Raw genomic sequence first — 12,376 nt, 5'->3', positions numbered from 1 at the left:
GATTCTGAGGCACGGTGTATTGGTTAATTAGGTCAAAATTCAATGAAAGATCGAAGGGTTTGACCAAAGTCCCAATACATAAATAATAAACACCACCATGTCTGATCTCATTACTTTTATTTTTAGGTCAATTTAATTTTCAACTCTTTCATGAAAGTTTTTAAGCATTTTAAGAGATCTAGACTTTCGATGCAATAAGTACAAATAAGATTGAAATTTTAAAGGTATATGACCACTTATGTCCCATATAGAAGGTTTATATATGTCAGTATGAAATTACAAACTTATTGTAATTCCTTCCATGTTCCCTTTTGTACATATTGCATTTATTAAAATTTGAGAAGTCAAGTTATGGTAGAACGTATTTTACGGGACGTAGCAATTTATTATGTGATATGTGACATACGCATTAATTTTATAACACAAATGAGGTCTTCAGTTCTTCGTTCCATTCAAAATTTCATTAACATTACAAGATAGTAATGATTCCAAGAAGTGGTTTTCAAGTTGTAATTTTAGAGGTATCCCTCAAGCAACCATAGTCAACAATCATAGCCAACAATATGGGAATTGAAACTAATACTTACATCATTGTATCCAAATATTGAAATATAGCCAACATTCGTTAACTTAGATACAAATAATAAGTTTCAAGTTATACTCAATACATAAAGAGTATCATTAAGACTTAAAAAAAATAACCACTTTCTTAAATAATGAAGGTGGACCAATTTTTTTTTATGTCCAAGTCTTTATCATTCCCAACTTTAATTTCTCTTTTGACTTCAATCCAACTTCTAAATTGCATGGAATCCCAATAATAAAAAAAAATACAAATGTACGATGGAGTGATAATCATTCATCCATGTATTTATAAGGATATTTAGTTGACCAAAGGATTTATAAATCATAAATACATATAACTTACCTCTCCTTGCAAATCAATATCTCATTATGGTACAATAATGTTATATGCACCCTTTATTATCGCAAATTTTGCACCAAGGTTTCCTTAAGCCTTATTTGTATCCGTACTATGGATCGTACTAGAACTACTCTTATCACTTACTGAAGTCGTATCATTTTTTAAGTGATATTTAAGTGACTTCATGGGGTATCAGAATAATGCATATCAGCATACCATTTTAAGTGATATTTAAGTGACTTCATGGGGTATCAGAATAATGCATATCAGCATACCATTTTAAGTGATATTTAAGTGACTTCATGGGGTGACAGAATAACACATATCAAAATACCTATTATAAACACCAAAATAATAGGTTTTATAGACACCTTACTCAATTATCAGTTTCGCTTTGGCTAGACCAATAATTGAATATTAAGGCATCCTAAAAACTATATTACGCTACATAAATATTGCAATCACCTTTGGGCAAAAATACAATATTCATGCATATTATGCTTGAAATTCATTATTTGAGTCATTAATCAATTTGCCTTTGGGTTCCTTGAAAAATAACTCAAACAATTGTTTGATGTGGGGTTCAATAAGCTTAAATATCAAACTTAAGCAACATTTCTTTGGTCCACTCACGTAGGCTTAATATTAAAGTTACCGCTCATCATTTAGAATTATCAACCACTTTATGCGTCGAAAAATTAGAGACACATAAAATAGACAAAAATAAGAAATTAGGACTCATAAAATATGTCAAAACACCAAATTATTGTTAAAATTATATGTGATAATTAGACAAAAGAAATCTAACCAATATTAATCTTGATAGAGTATCAAAGATTACGCCATAGCCGTAATAACTAAGTGGCAAAAGGTGTGATCACTAAAACAATTTCATAGTTTGCAACATATTGTGTTCTGATGTCTATCATACAAGAAAAATCATCTATTGTTGCAAATTAACGGCCAACTAATAATATAATAATTTTATGGTGGTTTTGACTTTGGCTTTTAAGTCCGACAACTTCTTTTTTTTTTTTTTTTTTTTGACGATTTTTGTCCAAATTTCATCATAACCGTTTATGATTTAGTATTAAGTATGAGTAATACAAAAATGTGATTTCAAAATCACCACAAATTAGATATTCATGCCCAAATAAAAATAAATGTTATACACGAAACCATGATGATAATAAAAATTGTAGTTTTTATTCTCATATACGGCTTGAAAACAAAACTTATATATCATCAAACATTATGAAGACACAAAACTGACTTTTGCTATTCGTATGAGATTATAGTTAACTTTGATTTGATTCGAGCTTGATGATGTGTTTATAATAAAATTAAATTTAAAAGATATTAACGTATTATACCATAATATGCTACCATAGTCTAAGGCTTGTTTTCATTCACAGTCCCCACAAAGTATTTTATGATAATTCATACCATCAAAACTTAGATATATCAACTTTACATTTTAGTGGGCAATTATACAGTAGGATGATTTTTGGCTCATACAATAAGCCCTTATTTAATTGCATCTCAAATAATTGAAGAACTAATAACCAAATAACAATTCAAAATCCATCTAATGATAAATGGAAATGCTTATCAAATTTCCAAAAACAACATCATTTTTTTTAAAGGCGGTTGTTGGCTAAAGGTGAATTCAAGAATGTAAAACCTTCTAAGAATTATAATTATGGATACTCCTTTTTACGATTAGAAATTTAAGAAAAGAAAAAAGGAAAACATCACATAATTAACTCAACGATGGAACTTTAATTAGGGTTCAAAACTGTCGTTTTGGTAAAGAATGGAAATCATGAATTAGATGCAAAATATTGAAATTAACAATAGCCTTGAACAGTCAACAGTGTTAATTGTTTTTCAAGAAAGAGACATGAAACGGCTTATCCAAAATTTCTTAAAACATGATTCTTTACAGACTCCATGAGTCGTACACAAGATGAATCATGGACGTCATTCATTCATTTGATTTATATTTTAAGTTCATTTGTTTTAAGAAACAAAACCCGAATCATTATCCTCTAATCCTTCAAGTTTGAAAATAAGGATTAGGGCTCGTATGTATCAATTGAGTATGAATCAAACACCAAGACAAAAATCTTGTTAGAAATTTGGGTGTAGAAAGGCTTGGAAATTCTGAGAATTGTGGTTATCACTTTCATCGAAGTATTTTGTGGTACTCCCAAATCCTCAATTGGATAAGACTCAGAAAGACAAGAACCGAGAATGTTTGATGATATTTTCGTATGTACCAGGAAATGAGACCAAAACCAACTTTAACATCTTTGTCTGAAAACTGTCATATGACAGGTTTAAACTGTCATAAAACCATAAAAACTGTCATAAAAACGGATATATGGATAAGGGTCAAACCAATGGTCAATTTTCTGAAAAATCATAAAAACAGCTCGATCCCAGCCCGGGGCTCTGCCCCTTGGACCCCACCAGGGGTTGCCACCCCTTGGACCCCGCTCCCAGGGGCGCTGCCCCCGGACCCCCGTTCATTCAGGAGTTTCGCCCCTAAATGACAGTGTACTTTGAAATTTGATCAAACTTAAACAAGTGTATACTCCACACCTTCCTTACTTGTTTAATATTTATCAAGATCATTTTTGGTCAACACAAAGTAATCTCATTACACTTAAATAACATTGATGATCAAAAATCACCAACAAATCTAAGGCATGAAACGTAGATTAAACCATCGCTTTGATACCACATGTTGATTAACAGGAATAATCCAAGATCAATTTATGCATAAAGACGAAGAACCATAAATTAATTGAAAGAATACTTACTTGGAGACATCCGTTGATGTTGAAGATGAACATTATGATACTTGATGTTGAAGGTGCCTTATGATTTCTTCACTTCCCATAATGGTGTCTAAATGATTATTTTGATGGATAGAAATATACACACGATAATGGTGTTCTTATAGAGAGGATTTGGGATATGGAAAATGAAGAACTATGTTCTCTCCATGAAACGTGGGTCCCCTCATATGTGTGTTTTAATTGATCATTTACACATTATGGAAAAGTATTAGAACCACTCATAATTGGTCCCTCAAGTTATCGATAAATGTCATGTCCATCATACTACATAAATTAATCCTAGGGACCTGATATGTCATATGAAAAATAATATGGTACACAATATAAATGTACCCAACACATAATAACACTACAAAATAGTCTGATGGCCACATTAACGGGTTATTTCCCAACATTCAGAGCCTTGAGGACATGTTGAGGGCGTGTGTTATTGACTTCGGCGGGAGCTGGGATTCCCACCTAACCCTTGCATAGTTTGCCTACAACAACAGCTATAATTTCAGCATTAGCGCTCTGCCTTTCGAGCTGTTGTATAGGCGCAGATGTCGCACCCCGGTTTGTTGGGGTGAGGTTGGACACAGGGTGATGAGTCGGACGAAGGTAGTCTTGCAGACTACCAAGAAGATTCAACAGATTAGGTTGCGGCTGCAGACCGCTCAGAGTCGGCAGAAGAGTTATGTCGACAAATGCCGATCTAAGTTAGAGTTCCAGGTAGGTGATATGGTATTTCTGAAGGTCTCAGCTTGGAAGGGTGTGATCCGCTTCATAAAGAAGGGAAAATTGGGTCCACGTTACATTGGGTCGTTCAGGATCATCTCCAGGGTTGGCAAGGTGGCATATAGGCTAGAGCTACCGGAGGAGCTTAGCCGGATTCACAGCACATTCCACGTTTCATAGTTGCGAAAGTGCATTATGGATCAGGAGGCAGTAGTATCGTTGGATGATATCCAGGTCGATGAGCACCTGAATTACGTGGAGAGGCATGTGGCCATTTTGGAAAGGAAGAAGAAAATTCTACCGAACAAGGAGATACCTTTGGTGAAGGTGCAGTAGGAACATCGGAGGGGATCCGAGTGGACGTGGGAGCCGGAGGCAGAGATGCAAGAGCATTACCCGACATTGTTTTCCTCAGCAGACTTCGAGGACGAAGTCTAGTTTAAGTGGGGGAGAATTGTAACGCCCCGATTCTCAGGTATTGATTTATGTAAGAATTTTTGTGATTTCAAGGTCTACTCAACGAGTTGGTTGCCCTACTCGTCGAGTAGCAGCGGGTTGGTCCACGTGTTTTAGTGATTTACTCGCCGAGTCCAAGAAGGGACTCGACGAGTAGGAGCTGACAGATGGAACCCTAAATTTCGGTGCATTGCACCCTATTTAAATGATCATTTGCCTCCCCCAGCATCCCCTTTCGCAGCTCCTTGTATCTCTTAAACCCTAAATCATGTGTGTGTGTGTGTGTGTTTCTTTGGTGTGTTAAGCTTAGAAGAGGGACTTTTGGTGAGGGAACACTTGGGGGAAAAAAGCAAGTGGAGGCTAGAGCTCATGGGAATCAAAGATCTTCTCCAGTGGGCACTCTCTTGAAGGTATTAGACTGGTTCCTTGGCTCATTTCATCTTTAACATCTTTCGGGTGGGTTTTAAGAAAAGCTTCTTGTATTTAAACCAAGATCTAAAGTTGTAACTTCAGATCTAGACTCCCTTTGGCTTCTAGATTCATAAAGTTATCAGGTTTGTCAAGTATGAGCCATCCCTCAAGTGTGAGACCTCATTTCAAGCTTAGTTTGTCATTTTAGGGCCTTAAAGCCTTGCATGCACTTAAAGTTTGCAACTTTACGTGATAAGTATACCTAGGGAGGTTGGATCTGTAGTTTGGAGCCTTTGCGTGGCTTAAAAAGCATCTGTATGGATGTAGGATTAAAGGGACTCGGCGAGTGGCATTTTCAACTCCACGAGTCCGTTGAAAATGGTCGTGGGCTCGGCGAATCGGATGAAGTGACTCGGCGGGTCCGATGAAGATTGCCTTAGACTCGACGAATCAACCAAGTGACCCGGCGAGTTAGCAAATTAAGCAGGAACTCGACGAGTAGTCGAGGGTACTCGATGAGTTGAGGTCAACATGGACTGTTGACCTTGACTATTGACTTTGACTTTGTCCAAGGGTTGACTAGTTGACTTATGGGGCACTTTGGAAAGTTAGGAATTTATGAGTATGGTTCTATTGTGATGATAGGTAGTGAAGTTTGTGGCAGTGATCCTGTAACAACTCAAATTTTTCAAACAAATTTTTTCATTTTTAAAACATAATTAATTCCATTTAAAACAAGGCATAAGTAGTTAAGTATTCTGTCAAATACATGTATTCAAAAATCCCAAGATCATAAAGACAATCTTCAGTGTGTATCGATCATGCCGGCGCCTTCCCACGGTCCTCTCTAGTACCTGAAATACATGCACAACAACTGTAAGCATAAATGCTTAGTGAGTTCCCCAATATACAACTTACGCACATACGCCTTTCCAGGCCCGACCTTCCGGTCCATGTGTCTCAGGGGACTTCCGTCCCTGCTGGGTAAACCTTCCGGCCTTACCCACGCCGACCTTCCGGTCCATCACACATCATATCGCCTTCCGGCCCATAACATATTGCCTTCCGGCCCATAATATAATCGCCTTCCGGCCCAAAACATACATAGCACATATAACAGATAACTTACCACATATAACATACATATCACATATCATATCCGACCTTCCGGTCACACAATCAAGCCCTTCCGGGTACAGTATAGTGAGAAGACTCACCTCGTAAATGCTGAAAGTTAGCAACTCCTGAAATCACTCGTGCACAATCCAACGAGCTACAACCCTCCTATAACAGCACATATCTCATTAGCACTCATCTCTTCTAATTGTGACTATCCCTAAGAAGTCAGACTTAGGTCAACTCTGGTCAACGGTCAACGGTCAACGGTCATCTCGACCGGACTCGGCGAGTCTAGACGTCCTCCAACTTTCTGAGATTCCTTATCTACTCGTCGAGTACCCTCCTCGACCCGACGAGTTACTCCTGGAAGAATCGCGGGGCCACCCCGACTCCACTCGCCGAGTCTGAAGAACAACTCGGCGAGTCCCAGTAAATCTTCAAGCTACTCGCCGAGTCTGAAGAACAACTCGGCGAGTCCATGCCATGCAGACGAGCAACTGCTTCCTGAATTACGTATGGTCCCAAGATATACAGCCATGGGACTCTCTGGACTTCTAAACATCCCATTACTGTGGGTATAACATCTGGGTTATAACATAATAACCCATCTAATCACTAAATGGGTTTTTCATAAACCCTAGGTTCATAAACGCATTAACTAACAGAATTGATCCGAGTATTACCTGAGAATGTTCCCTCTGTGTCCCCCAAACCTCAGGACTCGATCCTCCTTGATATTCCTTTGGCCAATTTCTTCTTCTTCTTGTCTAACAAGTTCCTCCAAGTTCCAATAGTTGTTCTCTCCTGCTCTAGACGTCCACAACGATTAGGGTTCCTTTCAATCGATCAAAAGACAGAAAATGACGGCCTAAGAGGCGTTATATACGATTCAAACTGAACGGTTAGGGTTTCTGCTGAACAGCGTCGACTCGCCGAGTCCATATCTGGACTCGTCGAGTCCAGTCGCGGACCCGCGACCAAGTCTGCGATCCTACTCGGCGAGTCTAGGCTCCAACTCGCCGAGTCCCCTCTCAAACCACCCCAAAAACATAATTAAACAATACCTGAGATTTCGGGCTGTTACAGATCCGAGAGTTGGATTTTATCTTCCGAGCCGACATTTGCGAGGTGAATTATCCTCATTATACTAAGGGCTATAAGGCACCAAGGTCGGCCAATTGGATATGTTATCCGAGCTGTATTAGATGTTGAGTATGAGTTAGTGTTGCATGCTAGTGGTTTTGCCAGTTAGGTAGATCTGTAGGACTACCAGTGTACTTATATGATTATATGCATGCTCCGAAGTTATGCTACATGTGATATGCTATGTGGATGGGTTAAGGTGATACTACTCCGTGCGGTAACCAACAAACCCAGGAGCACTCCAGATACGAGCTGCAGGAGACTCATATTGTGGGCTCGGTGGCAAGCAAGATGTGAGTTGTGGGTCCAAAAGGCAATCCAGACTCACACTGTGGGCCCAGGGGTAATCCAGTCGGTGGAGCATTCCAGATACGAGCTGAGGGAGACTCGTATTGTGGGCTCGGTGGTAAGCCAAATGTGAGATGTGGGCCCGGAATGCAATCCAGACTCACACTGTGGGCCCAAGGTAATCCAGTCTATAAAGTTGTGGGCCCAGTACATGTTGTTATTTATGTGTATGTGATATGTGAAGTGTATCAGTATTTTGGGGGAACTCACTAAGCTTTTGGGCTTACAGTTTCAGTTTATTGTTTCAGGTACATCAGGGGATTGCGACAAGGCGAAGGTATGATCGTACAACTTCTCATGTTTTGTCTATGGTTCTGGGAAAACTCTGATATAGACTATTTTGAAAACAAGTTGTAATGAATATTGATTTTAAACGTTTTTGAAAAGTTTTAAATTAGCTTGAATTTTTGGGTATTACAATCTCTGTCTCAATGTCTCAAATGCGGCCTGCTGCTTAGGCCCCCAGCGAAAGACCATGACTTTCCTTGTCAACCGGGTCAAGGGCACGACTATCTTGGAGAAGTCCTGAATGAATCTCCGATAATAGCCTGGCCGTCCCAGAAAACTCTGATTCTCATATGGAGACCTCAGAACCTCCCACCTCATCACGGCCTCCACCTTGGTCGGGTCAACCGAAGTCCCGTTCTGGTTGACAAGGTGCACAAGAAATTGCACCTCGCGCAACCAAAACTCACACTTGGAGAACTTAGCATACAATCTCTCCCTCCTCAAAGTATCCAAAACCTCCCGCAAGTGCTCCTCATGCTGCTCCTGCGTCTTGGAATAAACCAAGATGTCGTCAATGAAAACAATAACAGATCTATCCATCATCGGCCTACACACGCGGTTCATGAGATCCATGAATGCGGCAGGAGCATTGGTGAGCCCAAAAGGAGTCACCACGAACTCATAGTGACCATATCGCGTCCGAAAAGCAGTCTTCTGCGCATCCTCCTCTCTGACCCACATATGATGATAACCCGAACGTAAATCAATCTTGGAGAACCAAGATGCTCCCTGAAGCTGGTCAAATAGATCATCAATCCTCGGGAGTGGGTAATGGTTCTTCACCGTTACCTTATTCAGCTCCCGGTAATCTATACACATCCGATGCGACCCGTCCTTCTTCTTCACAAATAAATTTGGGGCTCCCCAGGGTGAACTGCTCAGTCTAATGAATCCCTTGTCTAACAGCTCCTGCAGCTGTGTAGACAACTCCTGCATCTCAGGAGGAGCCAACCGATACGGTGCCTTGGCTATCGGAGCCGCACCAGGGACTAGGTCGATCCTGAACTCTACCTGCCTCTCCGGAGGTATCCCAGGCAACTCCTCTTGAAATACATCTGCGAACTCTCGTACCACTGGCACATCGCTCACTGTCGCCTTACTCGCCTCCTAGGTAGCTATAACGTAGGCAACATATCCTGCGCAACCCTGCTGGAGGTAGCGCCTTGCCCTCGCTGCTGAACATAAGGTTGGTCCGCGTTGTGGCCTCTCACACTGAATCACCAGCTCTCCCCCACTTAGGGTCCTGATTCGCACCAACTGTTGCGCGCAGTCGATAACCGCCCCCATTAGGTCTTAGCCAATCCATGCCTATAATAACCTTGTTCCCCCCGCAAAGGTATGGGAACCAAGTCTACCAGGTAGCGCTCCTCGAATAATCTAAAAACACAATCCCTGAAAACCTTTGATGCTCTCATTGACCGATCGTCCTCAATCTCGACCTCTAGAGGGCAATCCAACATGCCCGAGGACTCAGGAAACCTCTTGCAAAGTGCAAGAGAGAGAAATGATCGGGTAGCACCCGAATTCAACAACACTTGAACTGGAATACCATTCACATGGACCAATCCTAAACATAGCACATACATAACATAACATATCAAAATCACAGCGACATATCATAAAAGATTTGAGATAAGAAATCATACCCGTCACCACATCGGGTACGGCGCGTGCCTCCTCGGCTGTCAACTGAAACGCTCGGCTCCGCACCACTGGAGCCTCTGTCTTGACCTTCTGGCCATCCACAACTCGTGATGTCATTGGAGTCAACGCCACCACCGGCGTTGCTGCTGATGTTGCTGACAACCTAGGGCAGTTGGCCTTTTTATGGCCCCTCTAATTGCAATGAAAGCAAATCAGGTCTGATGTCTGAACCGTGGGGCGGGGGCAGTACAATCCCTGCTAAAGTGCCCCGTTTTGCCACACTTGTAGCAGCCCGACGATCCCGCTCTACAAGCTCCCTCATGCGGCCTGCCGCATTTCCTGCAGCGACTCTGGCTCAGCTGGCCCTTCGGCCTAATGTCGGATCCCTTGGGTTTCTTCCCTGAAACCCCCGTAACCTGCGCAGTCTCTGCCTTCCTCTTCCTGAGGTGCTCCAAATCAATCTCCCTCTCCCGCGCCCTGGCAATCATGGACTTCAGGGTCGGGCAAGCTGAATAGTTGACATGATCCCAGATATCAGTCCTCAACATATCATGGTAGCGGGTCTTCCGTATCTCCTCATCCCCCGCATACTGAGGTACCAACAAGGCCCTCTCCCTAAACTTGGCGGTGATCTCCGCCACTGTCTCGGTCGTCTGTCTCATGTCAAGGAACTCCCTGGCCAGCTACTAAAGCTCCACAGCTGGCGCATACTCAACCCTGAATCTGGTCACGAAATCTGACCAAGTCATAGCCTCGATGGTTGGGGCTCCAAGTGAGTCACCGACTGACTCCCACCAATCCCTAGCTCTATCCCTCAAACAACCCTCAGCAAAGCGGACCTTCAACCCATCCGAGCAGAAGCTCGTCAACTGCACAGACTCAATGTCTGCGATCCATCTCCTGGCAGCAATAGGGTCCTTCACCCCGTGAAAGTCTGGTGCACCACTCCCCCTGAAGTCCTTGAAGGAAAGTGTGCGCGTACCCGTCTGGCTAGACGCCAAATCACTTCTGAATGTTCGGAGGCAATCTTCCATCATCTCAATAATCCCCTCCTTGATCGACCCGAAAATGATTGGGTCGCCTCAAGGATACCTCTCATGATCTCAGACGCGATGAACTTGCGCAACCCGTCATCAACCTGCTCGAATCCCGCACCTGAGCCTGATCCTGATCCTGATACTAAACTTCCTACTCCATGTCGCGTAATCGCCATACTGAAAATAAACACATAAACGTCAGGATCATACATACTCTCGAGAGGTGTCGCACACTCTCCAAGTTTCCTGGTTCCATCTTGGCCCTCCTTGACTCGAGTACGGATCCTCTGCTTCCAGTAGTATGGGCCCATACTACCTTCCACATATATCCGTACTTTCCTCAAGGATTGCTTCAACTTCACCAAGTCCCTTTACCAACACTATTTTCCAACTAATCTCATCTTAGGCTTTCCTAGGGCACCCTCCGACCTATTCTCCGCCATCAGTTGCACAAGGAGTCCTTACCATCTTTCCCTAACTAGCTTGCGAATACTATAACATATTCGCTTACTAGTTAGTTAAAGCTAGCCAGAACCCCTATAGCACAAAGTAAGCAACATTCGTGCATTGAGTAACCAAATCAAGCACAACCTACTCAGGCTATCATACTGCTGACTAACAGCTCTAACATACAGCTCAATAAGCTCCTACAAAATGCATACAAGGCATCCTTCATAGATCCTTAGCCCTATTCTAGCATGTAGCTCTCATAAGCACATAACATGCATACAAAGCATCCTCCTAGATCCTTAGCCCTAAACTAGCATGCAGTTCTCATAATCATATCATATAACATAACGTAACAAGTATGGGTATCTTGGGGAAAACTTACTTGAGCTCGACCGGTCGCACACATCACACACCTCATGCTTTCTCAAAATTCTTTAACTTAGATAATAGAAAAGTATTTATTGTAAAAATCTTTCAAGCCCTCGATTTGAGTCCAGACACACCCGAGGGTGTGTCTGAATCCCTCAAACCAAGGCTCTGATACCAACTTGTAACATCCCAAAATCGAGACCAAAAATTTCTTTGTTTAATTATCTTACTTTAGAAATAGTTCACAGAAAAAATAAGTGAAATTGTTCAACACCAATTCACAGATTACAAGTCTCAAGCACCATAAAAATTAAGTGATAAAATATCAAAGTACAATCCTAGAAATCTCAATGTGGAAATCATGTATGTGTGTGATGCGCTGCTACGCCGCCGACTCCTTCCCCTTGGATGAAGAGGTACCTGAAACTAAAACTGAAACTGTAAGCACAAAGCTTAGTGAGTTCCCCCATCATACTACATACCATACAACATAAATATTGTCGGGCAGTTCTGGGGTGCCCGACCTACCCATGTTAATCCATTCTGGGGTGCTGACCTACCCATGTCAAGCCGTTCTAGGGTGCTGACCTACCCATGTCAGG

The sequence above is a fragment of the Lactuca sativa genome, chromosome 8, assembly GCF_002870075.4.
Source record: "Lactuca sativa cultivar Salinas chromosome 8, Lsat_Salinas_v11, whole genome shotgun sequence".
Classification (NCBI taxonomy): Eukaryota; Viridiplantae; Streptophyta; class Magnoliopsida; order Asterales; family Asteraceae; genus Lactuca; species Lactuca sativa.
This window is presented reverse-complemented; position numbering follows the sequence as displayed.